Source organism: Triticum dicoccoides, chromosome 5A, assembly GCF_002162155.2.
Source record: "Triticum dicoccoides isolate Atlit2015 ecotype Zavitan chromosome 5A, WEW_v2.0, whole genome shotgun sequence".
Lineage (NCBI taxonomy): Eukaryota > Viridiplantae > Streptophyta > Magnoliopsida > Poales > Poaceae > Triticum > Triticum dicoccoides.
In genome coordinates, this window is record NC_041388.1 from 65,871,368 (window position 1) to 65,891,131 (window position 19,764).

A 19,764-nucleotide genomic window follows, 5' to 3' on the forward strand; every position below is an offset into this window, starting at 1 on the left:
ACCAATAGATCGGGTTTATATTGAGTTTGTACCGCGTTTCCCTTTTTTCCCTATTAGACCTAGAGACCAGTTGGATAGCCAGTCTCTACTACTTTTTGCCCCCATTATTTCCTCTTTCGACCAAGTCCTAGATTCAGGTAATAAATCCTCCCCCACCCCCACCCCCTTTCTTCCTTGTTTGAACCAAGTAGTACTAGATTCGAGTGCATGAACTAGTTTTACCTCTTAAACATAAAAAATTAGGTGGTTTTCGAACAGCCGATCGATCCTATCTACGAGGGGGCCTGAGAAATAGTAAAAGATACAAATGCAGCGACGTCAGGAGCTCCGGAAGTAGAGCAAGGCCGGTTTCGAAGGAAGTTATACCTGATGGTCGCCGGGATGTCGCTAGGTGGGCGGCGGGAGACCGGATCTGCCCACACTACGGCAGCGAGGAAGAAGGGGTCGGAGGCCCTCCCTCGCCAGCGGTGCTTGGGAGAGAACGGCAAGGCAGGCTGATCGGGACGCGCCCAGCAGTGGGTAAGAGCCGTCGCCAAGGATGACCGCGTGAACGTTGCACCTTCTCACCTTCCCCGGCGGAGAGGATCCGGCTAGATCTGTGACCAGCAGTGAGTAGAGAGAGAGAGAGAGAGAGAGAGAGAGAGAGAGAGAGAGAGAGAGAGAGAGAGTGGCCACCACTGTCGTGTTTAGATCTGGAGAGGCCGAGACAGTGTGAAGAGAGCAACACTAGCAAGCAAGCGTGGAGGCTCCTGCCTATATAGTGGAGTAGTACTAGTTTTCTTTTGTCTACCGGAGCCGGCTTGACCTCGTCAATGACTGTCGAGAAGTCTTCATGCACGTGGCCCGGAGGTGCAGTTGTCGTCATTTTGATCTGAAGCGCCGGATTATAACATATAACACGAAAAATGCCACATGACAAGAAATCATAACCTCACTGCCCAAAGGAGACAACATAAATCCCGACGGACACACTAGACGAGGAACAAAGCTCAAATTGAAGATAAACTCGTAGAAAAGGGGTCCGTCGATAGATGTCCTAACTAACATAGCCGGCTTGACCTAGATGGCAGCCGAGTAGTCACTATTCGTGCATGTGCCCCCAATGACTAGCCCAACTCAGTTGTCGCTGTTTAACCCTCGCAGTGATCCGAAGCACACGACACCTAATTTTGCGAGATGACAAGAAACCTTTTTTTAGATTTCTCACCACAACTACAGCCATGTATAACACAGCCTGCACGATATGTAGACGATAGCCAATCCAGGCGTGTCTACTGGAATTTGTTCACATGCATGGACCAACTGATCTTCCGTGTCTTGCATGTATCGTCCAGGCACCAACGTAGTACACCACTTCTCTAGTACTATCGCTCGTCTCCCTCTTCTATTAAGTCACCCGACTTGCGGGGGCGGGGAGTGTGCCTATGGTCGGTTCTCAATTGCCGTCCCACATGTGTGTGCAAACGCAATATGACGCGCGTTCCATTTGGAGAGCAGCGTGCCAGACCGACCGACCGTCTGGGGTGCGATGCGAACGCGACGGGTGTGCTGTATACTCCGTACATGTGTACCACCGTTTTCTAGACGCTTTGCTCCATGGCGCGGGCGCAATCCATGGATACAAAATCAGTATACTGTATACTATTTAAAAGTCAAGGGCGGGGCTTTTCCTGCGCGGTAGGCGGCGGGGCAGTTCCGCCTAGTCGGTTCGACAGAGACGCAAGAAGACGAGGGAGTAGGCTGCTGCAAACGTAGGGCTGTGTGATTTGACAGCGAGTCACCGCTGGACAGGTGGTGCCCCGTGATTTGACTTGCCATTATCATTTTAACTGCGGTGCTACGACCGGCGTGAGTCTCCTGATTCCTGACCACCTCCATACAGGTGCCTCTCCCAATGCTCCACCATGTAGTAGAGGCTGGCTCTTGCATGAGAGCCCACTTCTCCACTTTTTCCTTGCCTCTCTTTCCTGCACATATGCAAAAATGCCAAGTAAAGCGCACTATTGTACTTACTTTTACTTGCTCCTACAGGTGCTTAAGCTTGCCACATAGGCATAAAGTCTGATATGGCAAGTTAATCAAGAAGAGAGAGACTAGTTTGGTGACCCAAGGAAGAAACGGTGCTAAGCGCGTGTACCTAGGTGAAAAGACAATTTTGAGTCTATAGCTAATTAAATGAAGCAAACTTAGCAACACCATTTCATTGGAAGAGGTCACTCCTTGGCAAATGCAATAAATACTAGTACTCCCTGTGTCCCATAATATAAGAACGTTTTTGGCACTACACTAGTGTCAAAAACTCGTATATTATGGGACAGAGGGAGTACGAAGAAAGAGATAGAGAGGAGTAAAAAAATACACTTATAGCCAACCTTATAGCCAACCTTGTTGTAGTATGAGTGACTAAGTGATGACTATGTATGACATGCCAACATCAGATAGCCTAACGCACCGTGTTAAATCTCCAAGGGCGCGACCGGGCGAGCGACGCGACGGTCGTGGTAGGCGCGACCATGATACGGGCTGCTGGCAGCCCTTGGATCTGAGATCAAATGGTCGCATGCTAAGTTGCTGAAAATTTGCAGAATAACCCTCCAGGATAGGACATTCACGCATAGGTCTAGAATCACACCATGCAACCGTTCGATCTCATATCCAAGGGCTCTCGGAAGCCCGTATCATGGGAGAATGGAAAGCCACTACCCTGCCATTTGCACGCTGGCAGTTCGCTCCTACTCGTCCCCGCACGTCCTTCAATACTACGACGGTTCGCTCCTAGTCGTCCCGTCCATTCACATTACGGTAGTTCCACTAATCCTAACCCTCCTCCCAAATCCATGGCGTCCCAAATCTCCATGATCGACGGTGAGTACAAGGTTAGAACCATCATCGGCGATGAGTTCGACGTCATCTACACCCGTTCTTCCGCGACGGTGAAAGGATGCCTTTCTCGCTTCAGACGCATGTTCGAAGACTCAGATGATGAGTGGGTCGCTGGGCTAGATGTTGAGTACACCACAGTCCTGGGACGAGAGAAGGATCTAAAGGACGAAGAGGGGAAGAAGCCCTCCGTGATCCAGGTTTGCGTGCATGACTTATGCTTGGTCTACCACATATGCCATGCCGACGTTGAGTGCCAGAATTTTAAGGGCTTCCTCGAGAGAAACCTAGTCAAATTTGTTACTGTAGACTTTGGTAACGACAAAGAAGTCCTGCTTCGGATAGGCCTCGTTGTAGGCAACACCTTCGACCTCCACAAGAATCGACTGGTGTCCTCTCGTCAGCCTTCAATGCTGAGCCTTGCAGGAGCCATGGTTCATCCTTCGTACGGTAAACTGGAGAAACCTCCATACACGTTTTATTGTCATGCATGGCAGCGGAATGTACTAGATATAGACCACATCCACTACGCTGCAATGGATGGCTATCTTTGCTTCAATATCTACAAGGGTTGGATGAAGAGCAACAGCCAAGTGTGCGGTTCAAGCAAAGAAGTATCGGCCAAGAGGAAGAGGGACAAGGACGAAGTCGAGGACGTGGACGAGGACTCTGAGTAAGGTGGCAGTGTCGTTGCTCATGGTGGTTCTAATGCAGTGTCTACCGGAATAGTTGCAAAGTTTAATTTCAGGTGTGCTTAATTTAATTTGAGGGGTGTGTTGTGCTGAGCCCCCAGCAGAACTATGTTATGTTTCTTCTCATTACTTTAACTCTTCAGTACGTACATACTAGTATTTCTTACATTTCATCTTTTAGTTGGTATAGTACTACCACTTGTTTCTTCACATTATATACGTACAATATATATGGCCAACATCATATAGCCAGCACTTTAGTTTTCAAAGAATTTCAGGGTGCTTAGTTTTGTCAAAGAATTCCAGGATGCTTAGAGGGTGCTTGGATCCAAGGGAATTATTTTAGTCTGACTAAAAATAGTCTCTTTAAGAGGCTAAAGTTCCAAGCACCCCTGACTAAAGAGGGGCTAAAACTAGTCTTGAGACTAAAAATTTTTAGTCAGGGGTACCCCTACTAAAATGTGGATTAGTCCTCTCTCTACTCATTTAACTCCTCTCCTTTAACACAAGCAAGTTCTGAATTGGAGGGTTTGGAGGATAACAAATGCTCATTAACTTGATTTTAGCCTTTTTAGTATTTGGATCCAAGCATGGGTGAGGCTAGCATGTTTTAGTCCCACTACTTTTAGTCATGGGACTAAAAGGTATCCAGGCACCCTCTTAGTTTTATTTGAGCGGTGGGTTGTGATGGACACCATTATTGTGACTAGCCTTTTTAATAGTACTATATGCATAATTTGGCGACGAGTGCTCTCTATATGTACCACCTTTTTTTAATTTCAAGTTTTGCTCCATGGCGCAATCCATCGATACTACTGCTGTACAAAAGTATACATTTTTTAAAAGGCTAGAGGGCGGGGCACTCTAGCTTGGTCGGTTTCATGAGAGGCGAGGGCCTTTGTGTTTTGACGGCTCATTACTGCTGGAAGGCGGGGCCTTGTGATTTGACTGCTCGTATAAATGCGCCGACGACCTGATCGAGGAGGAGCAAAGAACCGTGCGGTATACTCAAGTTTTCCACTCGAGTAGTACTGCGATGGAGGAGCACGAAACACGGCAGCCCGGTGCCATATGGCGATAACAAATGATCTAATTTTCTAGTCATCTCATTGTTAGCATTGTTCTATTCATTCCCTAAAAAAACCATTGTTCTATTCATGCCTCGTAGAGAACGTGACACGTGCGGCGAAACACACAAAGCAAAATGTGACGCCCGGATAATTAGGCTACAGTGAACCTCTGCTAATGATGCCACGTCACCTCGATTACTGTTGCTAATCTCGCGTTAGTTTGAAAATGGTTCAAATTAAAATTCAAAATCAAGCAAACAATAAAAGTTTTCAAATATTAAAACAAAAATGTTCGGAGTGAGCCAAATAATCCATATTAAATATTGGTGAAGAAACCACACTTTTATAAAGTATTTAAATGCACTATAGTAAGTAAAGCAGCAACAAAAGAATTATTCAAATGCTTTTAAATACTAAACAAATGTTAATCTAGTTTATATAATCACCAAAGTTTTTGGAGTAGGTGGCCTATGTTATTATGCTAATTTAGGAGTAGGGATTATATTTTTGTAAAACTGTTTTGCTAACAAAAATAAATAAAACAGACAAGAAAATAAGAAAAAGATAAAAAACAGAAAACAAAAGAACAAAACAAAAATAGGAAAGGAGCCCCCCACTGGGCCAACTGGCCCAACTGGCCATCAAGCCAACTAGGCCGGCCCATCCCCACACCCTCCCCTCGTATCCACCCCACTAGGGGGAAAACCCTAACCACCCACCCCACTTTCCCCACTCCTCCCTCACTCCTCCCTCTGCTTGCGAGTACTTTGGATGAGTACTCACGGTTGCTTTTCTCCCTCTTTTCCCCCTTTCCCTTCTACCTGGTTGTCGCAACCAGATGCTGGAGCCCAGGAGCCAGACGCCACCGTTGACGATGACTCCTACTACACCGGAGGTGCCTACCACTATGTTCAGGCCGCTGACGACGACCAGGAGTAGTTTAGGAGGATCCCAGGCAGGAGGCCTGCGCCTCTTTTGGTCTGTATCCCAGTTTGTGCTAGCCTTCTTAAGGCAAACTTGTTTAACTTATGTCTGTACTCAGATATTGTTGCTTCCGCTGACTCGTCTATGATCGAGCACTTGTATTCGAGCCCTCGAGGCCCCTGGCTTGTATTATGATGCTTGCATGACTTATTTATGTTTTAGAGTTGTGTTGTGATATCTTCTCGTGAGTCCCTGATCTTGATCGTACACGTTTGCATGCATGATTAGTGTACGATTGAATCGGGGGAGTCACAAGTTGGTATCAGAGCTGACTGCCTGTAGGAATCCCCTTCCATACTCCTTGGCCGAAGTCGAGTCTAGTCACAAACTTTTACTAACATGGCTGTGTGTCTTACAGGCACACGTCTCCATTGGGTGGTATTAGGATCTTTTATTCCTTGTCTATACTCTGGGACTCTGATCTCTCTTCCATTCGGGTTAAATGATTTTGCTAACTCTAACTCTAGGTTCTCATACCCACTTCCCGCCGGAGAGCCACTTCATTCCAGATGATCGACTGCTTCACCAGAAGATTTCGAAGATACTCTCTGAAGTTCTCTCTAGACTCTGTGCCCGTCGCTTTGCAATCTCGTACCATCGAAATACCATATGGATAATTCCTCGCACTTATCGAGTATCCATTCATCCCCGGTTGTTCGTATGCTTCATAAGATACTCTGAAATACGGTCCGACCTTCTGAGGATCCTCTCCAAACTATTGCTCTGCAAATACTTGTATGCTTACATTATGGATGCTCCCATATGGCTAGCAATATTCATTAGTATCTTTTGACACCGTCATTTTGATCCTATTGATTCAACATGTGTGCGAATGCACACAATCATCAATTGACCCTTCTAAATATCTTTCCGGCTCAAACGTCATTTTGAACATGAGCTGGTTCTCGATCAAACTATTTGTCGTCGATTGTGCCTTTGGTCTATTCAACTTATTCATCCTTGATTAAGAGCGTCTGCTTCCGATCCTTCGTTTTGTAAATCATAATTCCTTTGTTATCTAAGCATCGAATTATTCAGATGTTCTATAATCCGATGGCCTTTCATTCCTTCTTCCATTGATAGAGTACCGATACTCACATCAGCTCTGTTATGGACCTTCAGATCCTTTATTGAATTATCATCTAAGAGTGTCCTTCGTATACGAAAACCTTGAGAAGTTCTTTCCCTGATACATAATGCCATTGGTGAATCCTATTCTCGGAATTGGCCAACCATGCGCTGCTTTTGAGCTTGTGTTATTTACTCTTTAAGTTTGTGGTATATGTTCCTAAGATGCCCCTATGGGTTGAACCAACGCCTTGCCTAATCTGTTTGAAGCCAGAAGATTTCACGGGTCATACTTATCTGGTATTGCACCAGGTAAATCTTTCAACAACTAATGTCATTTTTGAAACATGAGAAGTGTATGAAAGGTTATGCATTGAAGAAGTGGGGGTCGACCTTGAACTTAGTGTTCATGCCCATGGACCCGATGTGGAACTTATCATGGAAGCTTCTTACAAAACTTTTAATCAGTTGGATAATTCTTCCGGTATCAATCCTAGCCTGATCGGCTATCATCATAGTGCTAATTTTAACTATGCTACCTGGCCTTATTCCCGGAGCATAAATTTCGACGACGAGCTAATCTTACAATCAATCTTCCTCGTCATATCGTTTGTCCTTGAACAGCAAGCTTGATTTCGAGTTTGTGTCGTATCTGTGCTTCCATTGACCTCTTGCTTCATCATTCCTTTTGACTTGATGTCATCGCTGATTGATTACATCCTCATGAAATCTCTCGACAAAATTTGTCATGATCATCATCAACATTTGACTCCTTTCAGGATATCGATTGAATTCATGATGATAAGTACCATCCTCGTCCCTTGGTAATTTGAGTTGCCACCGACAACATCCTTAATCCCTTTCATCACAAACTTGTTCATGTTATGGATGCAATTTGCTTTCTAGCTTGTATTTTGTTCTACCTTGAAGTAGTACTGTCTTTTATGTCAAGGATGTTGTGAGGATTGCTCCACCTCTTAAGACTTCTTGGTATAGTGATACTTCTCCCCATCATCATTCTTTCTTGGTCCTCGAGTTGATTCCAAATGGGGTACCAACAAGTGAACGGTGCTGTTTGGATTCTGCCCTTCTAGCAATCCTATTGCTTTGAAGTTAATGGTCGGTCATTCATTCTTTGACTATTGATTATTGAATCACCATTCTGACATTGGTCGTGCAACCCAACCCATATTTCGGGCGCACCTTCAACCAATGTTTAATTGTGTATGTTTTCCTCGAGCATACTTCATTATATCATTTGATCTGACAAATGTCATCTCCTTGTTCACATAATTGTGGAAATCCATCTTTTTGGAAATCTCGATGATATGTCGCTGAGTCCATCAGCCACCTCCTCATCCTCTCCTTGGTTTAATGCTGAACTCTTGTTTCGGAACTCGCTTCCATAGTTCATTTCCTGAGAATCTTACAATGTCATCTCGTCAAATTGTGCCGCACCTTTTCTTCTTAGGCATCCTAAGTCTGAGGTATCGTGACACCAATCAGATCTGAATCTCGGTCAAATATGGTGGTTGGAACATATTTCCAAGAGTTATAATGTTGGTCCTTATATGACCCAGTAAGGTTATGGCATGCCTAGCACACCTGGCCACAGGGCCTATTATTGTAGTGTCCTTTTTAGCAAGTTTAGCCATTCTTCCATGAGGAAATTGTAAGACTTATTCTATAAGCTGCTCCTGATGGATCCTTTGTGAATCCAAAGTATGATCTTTACCCAATGACCATGTCAGTGCTATCTCGAAGCATGTTTGTGGTACTCCGAATTTCAATAAGAACCTTTGAAGCACAATGCTAAATTTTCTTTATCAAATTACACAAACACCGCTGTATGGGTAATGTCATGAAATTTATCTCCTCTTACCTAAAGAGTTTTGTACGTTATATCCTCTCATGGATATCGTGCTCTGCTTGTCCTTGGGAAGGATATACCCCTGAAATATGTGTTTAAACACATTTTCCTTTCCATTGTTCTGTTTAATCTGATAATCGTATTTTCCTTTCCATTGGTTGGTTTAACGTCTCTTGTGATCTATATGATCTAAGCAGTAATATTCTCCTGCTTATGTAAACACCTCGGTGTACAACTCTATCAGTAAGACCCTGTTACTATTGTTGATGACATTCCGGTAGCCACCGATGGACGAGAACTTTGCCTATTGGTCCGCCTCGTTCAACCGGCAGGAAAATGGTTCTCTTCGTCCCTCGCCCTAGGTACCAACGTTGTTGCCGACATAACTGACAGGCTATCCTCTGACATGCCTTACTTACATGATTGTGCAAGACGTCACCGCCTTTCCTACTTTTAACCCACATGGTGGGCCCATAACCCACAGTTCCACAGGATCGAAACCTGACTCTCCTGTACACCCTGTTGTCAAAGTTATTCCTCGCGCTTGACTTTGTATGTAATTCAGGGCCACCTGCCTGTTGATCTATTCAGGTATCAGATGCAATGCTTGTTCACATTGCTCTAAACCCCTTCAACACTTCGTTTCAGGCATCGGACGACTGCCTACCCGCTCAAAACTTTCCATGATACCTCCTTACTTTGCTCTCGATAATTTCTTAAGTTTCAATTCGAGAGTTACTTTTTGCCACCTTCCCTAATGTTATCTACCGGATAAGCAACCGTGCAGAGTTCCGTTCTTCCGAGTTACCACTTATCCTTTTACGTAAGTACGATGGAGTTCCCGAAGAAAGGACGACAACTTCATCATGATGACCTGAAGCAGAGAAATGAAGACATCAATGTAATGGATCGAGAAGAGCAACTATGACCGAGAAGAATCGTTAGAATTACGTAACCAGATCCCTCCCCCCTTACTCCCGCTCCTAAATCTCGGGACGAGATTTCTTGTAGTGGAGGAGAATTGTGACGCCCGGATAATTAGGCTACAGTGAACCTCTGCTAATGATGCCACGTCACCTCGATTACTGTTGTTAATCTCGCGTTAGTTTGAAGACGGTTCGAATTCAAATTCAAAATCAAGCAAACAATAAAAGTTTTCAAATATTAAAACAAAAATGTTCGGAGTGAGCCAAATAATCCATATTAAATATTGGTGAAGAAACCACACTTTTGTAAAGCTTTTAAATAATTGTTTTGGATCGTACACGTTTGCGTGCATGATTAGTGTACGATTGAATCGGGGCGTCACAAGTTGGTATCAGAGCCGACTGCCTGTAGGAATCCCCCTTCCATACTCCTTGGCCGAAGTCGAGTCTAGTCAATACAAAATTTTACTAACATGGCTGTGTGTCTTACAGGCACACGTCGCCATTGGGTGGTATTAGGATCTTTTATTCCTTGTCTATACTCTGGGACTCTGATCTCTGTTCCATTCGGGTTAAACGATTTTGCTAACTCTAACTCTAGGTTCTCGTACCCACTTCCCACCGGAGAGCCCCTTCATTCCAGATGATCGACTGCTTCACCAGAAGATTTCCAAGATACTCTCTGAAGTTCTCTCTAGACTCTGTGCCCGTCGCTTTGCAATCTCGTACCGTCGAAATACCATATGGATAATTCATCACACTTATCGAGTATCCATTCATCCCCAGTTGTTCGTATGCTTCATAAGATACTCTGAAATACGGTCCGACCTTCTAAGGATCCTCTCCAAACTATTGCTCTTCAAATACTTGTATGCTTACATTATGGATGCTCCCATATGGCTAGCAATATTCATTAGTATCTTTTGACACCATCATTTTGATCCTATTGATTCAACATGTGTGCGAATGCACACAATCATCAATTGACCCTTCTAAATATCTTTCCGGCTCAAACGTCATTTTGAACCTGAGCTGGTTCTTTACCAAACTATTTGTCGTCGATTGTGCCTTTGGTCTATTCAACTTATTCATCCTTGATTAAGAGCGTCTGCTTCCGATCCTTCATTTTGGAAATCATAATTCCTTTGTTATCTAAGCATCGAATTATTCAGATGTTCTATAATCCGATGCCCTTTCATTCCTTCTTCCATTGATAGAGTACCAATACTCACATCAGCTCTGTTATGGACCTTCAGATCCTTTATTGAATTATCATCTAAGAGTGTCCTTCGTATACGAAAACCTTGAGAAGTTCTTTCCTTGATACATAATGCCATTGGTAAATCCTATTCTCTGAATTGGCCAACCATGCGCTGCTTCTGAGCTTGTGTTATTTACTCTTTAAGTTTGTGGTATATGTTCCTAAGATGCCCCGATGGGTTGAACCAACGCCTTGCCTAATCTGTTTGAAGCCAGAAGATTTCACGGGTCATACTTATCTGGTATTGCACCAGGTAAAACTTTCAACAACTAATGTCATTTTTGAAACATGCGAAGTGTATGAAAGGTTATGCATTGAAGAAGTGGGAGTCGACCTTGAACTTAGTGTTCATGCCCATGGACCCGATGTGGAACTTATCATGGAAGCTTCTTACAAAACTTTTAATCAGTTGGATAATTCTTCCGGTGTCAATCCTAGCCTGATCGGCTATCATCATAGTGCTAATTTTAACTGTGCTACCTGGCCTTATTCCCGGAGCATAAATTTCGAAGACGAGCTAATCTTACAATCGATCTTCCTCGTCATATCGTTTGTCCTTGAACAGCAAGCTTGATTTCGAGTTTGTGTCATATCTGTGCTTCCATTGACCTCTTGCTTCATCATTCCTTTTGACTTGATGTCATCGGTGATCGATTACATCCTCATGAAATCTCTCGACAAAATTTGTCGTGATCATCATCAACATTTGACTCCTTTCAGGATATCGATCGAATTCATGATGATAAGTACCATCCTCGTCCCTTGGTAATTTGAGTTGCCATCGACAACATCCTTAATCCCTTTCATCGCAAACTTGTTCATGTTATGGATGCAATTTGCTTTCCAGATTGTATTTTTTTTCTACCTTGAAGTAGTACTGTCTTTTATGTCAAGGATGTTGTGAGGATTGCTCCACCTCTTAAGAATTCTTGGTATAGTGATACTTCTCCCCATCATAATTCTTTCTTGGTCCTCGAGTTGATTCCAATCGGGGTACCAACAAGTGAACGGTGCTGTTTGGATTCTGCCCTTCTAGCAATCCTATTGCTTTGAAGTTAATGGTCGGTCATTCATTCTTTGACTATTGATTATTGAATCACCATTCTGACATTGGTCGTGCAACCCAACCCATATTTCGGGTGCACCTTCAACCAATGTTTAATTGTGTATGTTTTCTTCGAGGATACTTCATTATATCATTTGATCTGACAAATGTTATCTCCTTGTTCACATAATTGTGGAAATCCATCTTTTTGGAAATCTCGATGATATGTCGCTGAGTCCATCAGCCACCTCCTCATCCTCTCCTTGGTTTAATGCTGAACTCTTGTTTCGGAACTCGCTTCCATAGTTCATTTCCCGAGAATCTTATAATGTCATCTCGTCAAATTGTGCCCCACCTTTTCTTCTCAGGCATCCTAAGTCTGAGGTATCGTGACACCAATCAGATCTTAATCTCGGTCAGATATGATGGTTGGAACATATTTCCAAGAGTTATAATGTCGGTCTTTATATGACCCGGTAAGGTTATGTCATGCCTAGCACACCTGGCCGGAGGGCCTATTATTGTAGTGTCCTTTTTAGCAAGTTTAGCCATTCTTCCATGAGGAAATTGTAAGACTTATTCTATAAGTTGCTCCTGATGGATCCTTTGTGAATCCAAAGTATGATCTTTACCCAATGACCATGTTAGTGCTATCTCGAAGCATGTCTGTGGTACTCCGAATTTCAATAAGAACCTTTGAAGCACAATGCTAAATTTTCTTTTTCAAATTATCCAAACACCGCTGTATGGGTAATGTCATGAAATTTATCTCCTCTTACCTAAAGAGTTTTCTAGGTTATGTCCTGTCATGGATATCGTGCTCTGCTTGTCCTTGGGAAGGATATACCCCTGAAATATGTGTTTAAACACATTTTCCTTTCCATTGTTCTGTTTAATCTGATAATCGTATTTTCCTTTCCATTGGTTGGTTTAACGTCTCTTGTGATCTATATGATCTAAGCAGTAACATTCTCCTACTTATGTAAACACCTCGGTGTACAACTCTATCAGTAAGACCCTGTTACTATTGTTGATGACATTCCGGTAGCCACCGATGGACGAGAACTTTGCCTATAGGTCCGCCTTGTTCAACGAGCAGGAAAATGGTTCTGTTCGTCCCTCGCCCTAGGTACCAACGTTGTTGCCGACATAACTGACAGGCTATCCTCTGACATGCTTGCTTACATGATTGTGCAAGACGTCACCGCCTTTCCTACTTTTAACCCACATGGTGGGCCCATAACCCACAGTTCCACAGGATCGAAACCTGACTCTCCTGTACACCCTGTTGTCAAAGTTATTCCTCGCGCTTGACTTTGTATGTAATTCAAGGCCACCTGCCTGTTGATCTATTCTGGTATCAGATGCAATGCTTGTTTACATTGCTCTAAACCCCTTCAACACTTCGTTTCAGGCATCGGACGATTGCCTACCCGCTCGAAACTTCCCATGATACCTCCTTACTTTGCTCTCGATAATTTCTTAAGTTTCAATTCGAGAGTTACTTTTCGCCACCTTCCCTAATGTTATCTACCGGATAAGCAACCATGCAGAGTTCCATTCTTCCGAGTTACCACTTATCCTTTTACGTAAGTACGATGGAGTTCCCGAAGAAAGGACGACAACTTCATCATGATGACCTGAAGCAGAGAAATGAAGACATCAATGTAATGGATTGACCTCTTCGAGAAGAGCAACTATGACCGAGAAGAATCGTTAGAATTACGTAACCAGATCCCTCCCCCCTTATTCCCGCTCCTAAATCTCGGGACGAGATTTCTTGTAGTGGAGGATAATTGTGACGCCCGGATAATTAGGCTACAGTGAACCTCTGCTAATGATGCCACGTCACCTCGATTACTGTTGCCAATCTCATGTTAGTTTGAAAACGGTTCGAATTCAAATTCAAAATCAAGCAAACAATAAAAGTTTTCAAATATTAAAACAAAAATGTTCGGAGTGAGCCAAATAATCCATAATAAATATTGGTGAAGAAACCACACTTTTGTAAAGCATTTAAATAATTGTTTTGGATCGTACACATTTGCGTGCATGATTAGTGTACGATTGAATCGGGGGCGTCACAAGTTGTTATCGGAGCCGACTGCCTATAGGAATCCCCCTTCCATACTCCTTGGCCGAAGTGGAGTCTAGTCAATACAAAACTTTTACTAACATGGCTGTGTGTCTTACGGGCACACGTCGCCATTGGGTGGTATTAGGATCTTTTATTCCTTGTCTATACTCTGGGACTCTGATCTCTCTGCCATTCGGGTAAAACAATTTTGCTAACTCTAACTCTAGGTTCTCGTACCCACTTCCCGCCGGACAGCCCCTTCATTCTAGATGATCGACTGCTTCACCAGAAGATTTCGAAGATACTCTCTGAAGTTCTCTCTAGACTCTGTGCCCGTCGCTTTGCAATCTCGTACCATCGAAATACCATATGGATAATTCATCACACTTATCGAGTGTCCATTCATCCCCGGTTGTTCGTATGCTTCATAAGATACTCTGAAATACGGTCCGACCTTCTGAGGATCCTCTCCAAACTATTGCTCTGCAAATACTTGTATGCTTACATTATGGATGCTCCCATATGGCTAGCAATATTCATTAGTATCTTTTGACACCGTCATTTTGATCCTATTGATTCAACATGTGTGCGAATGCACACAATCATCAATTGACCCTTCTAAATATCTTTCCGGCTCAAACGTCATTTTGAACATGAGCTGGTTCTCGACCAAACTATTTGTCGTCGATTGTGCCTTTGGTCTATTCAACTTATTCATCCTTGATTAAGAGCGTCTGCTTCCGATCCTTCGTTTTGGAAATCATAATTCCTTTGTTATCTAAGCATCGAATTATTCAGATGTTCTATAATCCGATGCCCTTTCATTCCTTCTTCCTTTGATAGAGTACCGACACTCACATCAGCTCTGTTATGGACCTTCATATCCTTTATTGAATTATCATCTAAGAGTGTCCTTCATATACAAAAACCTTGAGAAGTTCTTTCCCAGATACATAATGCCATTGGTAAATCCTATTCTCTGAATTGGCCAACCATGCGCTGCTTTTGAGCTTGTGTTATTTACTCTTTAAGTTTGTGGTATATGTTCCTAAGATGCCCCGATGGGTTGAACCAACACCTTGCCTAATCTATTTGAAGCCAGAAGATTTCACGGGTCATACTTATCTGGTATTGCACCAGGTAAAACTTTCAACAACTAATGTCATTTTTGAAACATGAGAAGTGTATGAAAGGTTATGCATTGAAGAAGTGGGGGTCGACCTTGAACTTAGTGTTCATGCCCATGGACCCGTTGTGGAACTTATCATGGAAGCTTCTTACAAAACTTTTAATCAGTTGGATAATTCCTCCGGTGTCAATCCTAGCCTGATCGGCTATCGTCATAGTGCTAATTTTAACTGTGCTACCTGGCCTTATTCCCGGAGCATAAATTTCGACGACGAGCTAATCTTACAATCGATCTTCCTCGTCATATCGTTTGTCCTTGAACAGCAAGCTTGATTTCGAGTTTGTGTCGTATCTGTGCTTCCATTGACCTCTTGCTTCATCATTCCTTTTGACTTGATGTCATCGCTGATCGATTACATCCTCATGAAATCTCTTGACAAAATTTGTCGTGATCATCATCAACATTTGACTCCTTTCAGGATATCGATCGAATTCATGATGATAAGTACCATCCTCGTCCCTTGGTCATTTGAGTTGCCACCGACAACATCCTTAATCCCTTTCATCACAAACTTGTTTATGTTATGGATGCAATTTGCTTTCCAGCTTGTATTTTGTTCTACCTTGAAGTAGTACTGTCTTTTATGTCAAGGATGTTGTGAGGATTGCTCCACCTCTTAAGAATTCTTGGTATAGTGATACTTCTCCCCATCATCATTCTTTCTTGGTCCTCGAGTTGATTCCAAACGGGGTACCAACAAGTGAAAGGTGTTGTTTGGATTCTGCCCTTCTAGCAATCCTATTGCTTTGAAGTTAATGGTCGGTCATTCATTCTTTGACTATTGATTATTGAATCACCATTCTGACATTGGTCGTGCAACCCAACCCATATTTCGGGCGCACCTTCAACCAATGTTTAATTGTGTATGTTTTCCTCGAGCATACTTCATTATATCATTTGATCTGACAAATGTTATCTCCTTGTTCACATAATTGTGGAAATCCATCTTTTTGGAAATCTCGATGATATGTCGTTGAGTCCATCAACCACCTCCTCATCCTCTCCTTGGTTTAATGTTGAACTCTTGTTTCAGAACTCGCTTCCATAGTTCATTTCCCGAGAATCTTACAATGTCATCTCATCAAATTGTGCCGCACCTTTTCTTCTCAGGCATCCTAAGTCTGAGGTATCGTGACACCAATCAGATCTGAATCTCGGTCAGATATGATGGTTGGAACATATTTCCAAGAGTTATAATGTTGGTCCTTATATGACCCAGTAAGGTTATGTCATGCCTAGCACACCTGGCCGGAGGGCCTATTATTGTAGTATCCTTTTTAGCAAGTTCAGCCGTTCTTCCATGAGGAAATTGTAAGACTTATTCTATAAGTTGCTCCTGATGGATCCTTTGTGAATCCAAAGTATGATCTTTACCCAATGACCATGTCAGTGCTATCTCGAAGCATGTATGTGGTACTCCGAATTTCAATACGGACCTTCGAAGCACAATGCTAAATTTTCTTTATCAAATTATCCAAACACCGTTGTATGGGTAATGTCGTGACATTTCTCTCCTCTTACCTAAAGAGTTTTCTATGTTATATCCTGTCATGGATATCGTGCTCTGCTTGTCCTTGGGAAGGATATACCCCTGAAATATGTGTTTAAACACATTTTCCTTTCCATTGTTCTGTTTAATCTGATAATCGTATTTTCCTTTCCATTGGTTGGTTTAACGTCTCTTGTGATCTATATGATCTAAGCAGTAATATTCTCCTACTTATGTAAACACCTCGGTGTACAACTCTATCAGTAAGACCCTATTACTATTGCTGATGACATTCCGGTAGCCACCGATGGACGAGAACTTTGCCTATTGGTCCGCCTCGTTCAACGAGCAGGAAAATGGTTATCTTCGTCCCTCGCCCTAGGTACCAACGTTGTTGCCGACATAACTGACAGGCTATCCTCTGACATGCCTTAGTTACATGATTGTGCAAGACGTCACCGCCTTTCCTACTTTTAACCCACATGGTGGGCCCATAACCCACAGTTCCACAGGATCGAAACCTGACTCTCCTGTACACCCTGTTGTCAAAGTTATTCCTCGCGCTTGACTTTGTATGTAATTCAGGGCCACCTGCCTATTGATCTATTCAGGTATCAGATGCAATGCTTGTTCACATTGCTCTAAACCCCTTCAACACTTCGTTTCAGGCATCGGACGATTGCCTACCCGCTCGAAACTTCCCATGATACCTCCTTACTTTGCTCTCGATAATTTCTTAAGTTTCAATTCGAGAGTTACTTTTCGCCACCTTCCCTAATGTTATCTACCGGATAAGCAGCCGTGCAGAGTTCCGTTCTTCCGAGTTACCACTTATCCTTTTACGTAAGTACGATGGAGTTCCCGAAGAAAGGACGACAACTTCATCAAGATGACCTGAAGCAGAGAAATGAAGACATCAATGTAATGGATCGAGAAGAGCAACTGTGACCGAGAAGAATCGTTAGAATTACGAACCAGATCCCTCCCCCCTTACTCCCGCTCCTAAATATCGGGACGAGATTTCTTGTAGTGGAGGAGAATTGTGACGCCCGGATAATTAGCCTACAGTGAACCTCTGCTAATGATGCCACGTCACCTCGATTACTGTTGCTAATCTCGCGTTAGTTTGAAAATGGTTCGAATTAAAATGCAAAATCAAGCAAACAATAAAAGTTTTCAAATATTAAAACAAAAATGTTCGGAGTGAGCCAAATAATCCATATTAAATATTGGTGAAGAAGCCACACTTTTATAAAGTATTTAAATGCACTATAGTAAGTAAAGCAGCAACAAAAGAGTTATTTAAATGCTTTTAAATACTAAACAAATGTTAATCTAGTTTATATAATCACCAAAGTTTTTGGAGTAGGTGGCCTATGTTATTATGCTAATTTAGGAGTAGGGGTTATATTTTTGTAAAACTATTTTGCTAACAAAAATAAATAAAACAGACAAGAAAATAAGAAAAAGATAAAAAACAGAAAACAAAAGAACAAAACAAAAATAGGAAAGGAGCCCCCCACTGGGCCAACTGGCCCAACTGGCCATCAGGCCAACTAGGCCGGCCCACCCCCACACCCTCCCCCCGTATCCACCCCACTAGGGGGAAAACCCTGACCACCCACCCCACTTTCCCCACTCCTCCCTCACTCCTCCCTCTGCTTCCCCCGATCCAGATCGGATCGGGCGTTGGAGCCCCTCGCCGTGCCGCCCGCGTCGCCCTCCGCCTCCACGATCGTGCCCGCCGCCGCTCGCTGCCCCGGCCGGCCTGTGCTGGCCTCGCCCGTACCGGCCTAGCGTGCTGCCGCTCTCGGGTCCATCCCGTCGAGCACGCGCGCCCAGCCCGGCTTCGTCCCCGCCTCTCGAAGCCATGGCCGGCGTCGTCACCCCGCCGCCCTTGCTGCCTCGCCGGACCACCTCATCGGAGCCTTGCCGCACATCGTCCCCATCCCCGACCTCTTCACGAACCACGACGCCGACGCCTCGCCACCTCCTGCACGTCGACGCGCCGCTAGTCGCCGGAGCTTCCTCGCCGAGCTTCTTCCTCCTCCACACCGGCCTGCCTCCCCGCCATCCTCTACGTCGTCGCCTCGTCCCCGTCACCCACCTCGAGCTCCGCTGCCCCGTGCCCTACATCACACTGTGAGGCCACGGCCCCTCTATGTTGCACGTTCCCTTCCTGCGCCCAAGCTCGCGCGTGCCTCGCCGCCCCCCCACGCGCGTGCCTCGCCGCGCCCGCATGCCTCTCGCGCTTTGGCCCCGCTCACTCTCCCGCTCCGCGCCCTTGCCTCGTCGGTTTCGCTCGGCCGTGCTCGCGCTAGGCCAGCGCGGGCCCAGCCGCCCAACCTCGGTGCTGCCCCGCCGTGGCCTCGCCGGTGCCATCTCTGGTGCCCGACGCCCTTCCGTGCCCGCTGGCCCTTGTCCGCGTCGGGCACCTCCAGCACCCCATCATCCGCATCCGCACGCCTGCGCGCCCGCTAACCCACATGGATCCCCTGGGCCTATGACACATGGGCCCCGCCCAGAGAACGATTTTAAAAGAAATAATAATAATAATTAATTAATTAATTAATTAAGTTAATTAATTCTGTTTAACTAATCTAATTAACTTGTTAGGTTAAATAAACATTAATTAGTTTAACCTAAACACTAATCAACCTAAACAGAGTATGACAGGTGGGTCCCACTGGGCCCACATGTCAGTTTGACCAGTCAACACCCCTGTTGACTGCTGACGTCATGCTGACGTCAGCGTGCACTATTCTGGATAATGTTGAATTTTATTAATTAAATAAATTCTAAAAATGATTTAAAACTTTAGAAAATCATATAAAATAAACCGTAGCTCAGATGAAAATACTTTCTACATGAAAGTTACTCAGAACGGCGAGAGGAATCCGGATACGCAGCCCGTTTGTCCGCCACACATCCCTAACCTATCGAACTCGCAACTTTCCCCCTCCAGTTCAACTGTCCGAAAACGTGAAACACAGGGAATACTTTCCCAGATGTTCCCCCCCTTCGCTGGTACCACCTCCTACCACATTAGGGCACACATAGCACCGCATATTGTCATGTTATGTTTTGTGATGCTATGTTTGCACTATATTTATTGTCCCCCCCCCTCTTCTCTTCGGTAGACTACGAGACTGACGTCGCTGCTGCCCTGATCGACTACGGTGTTGACAACCCCTTCTTCTTGCCAGAGCAACC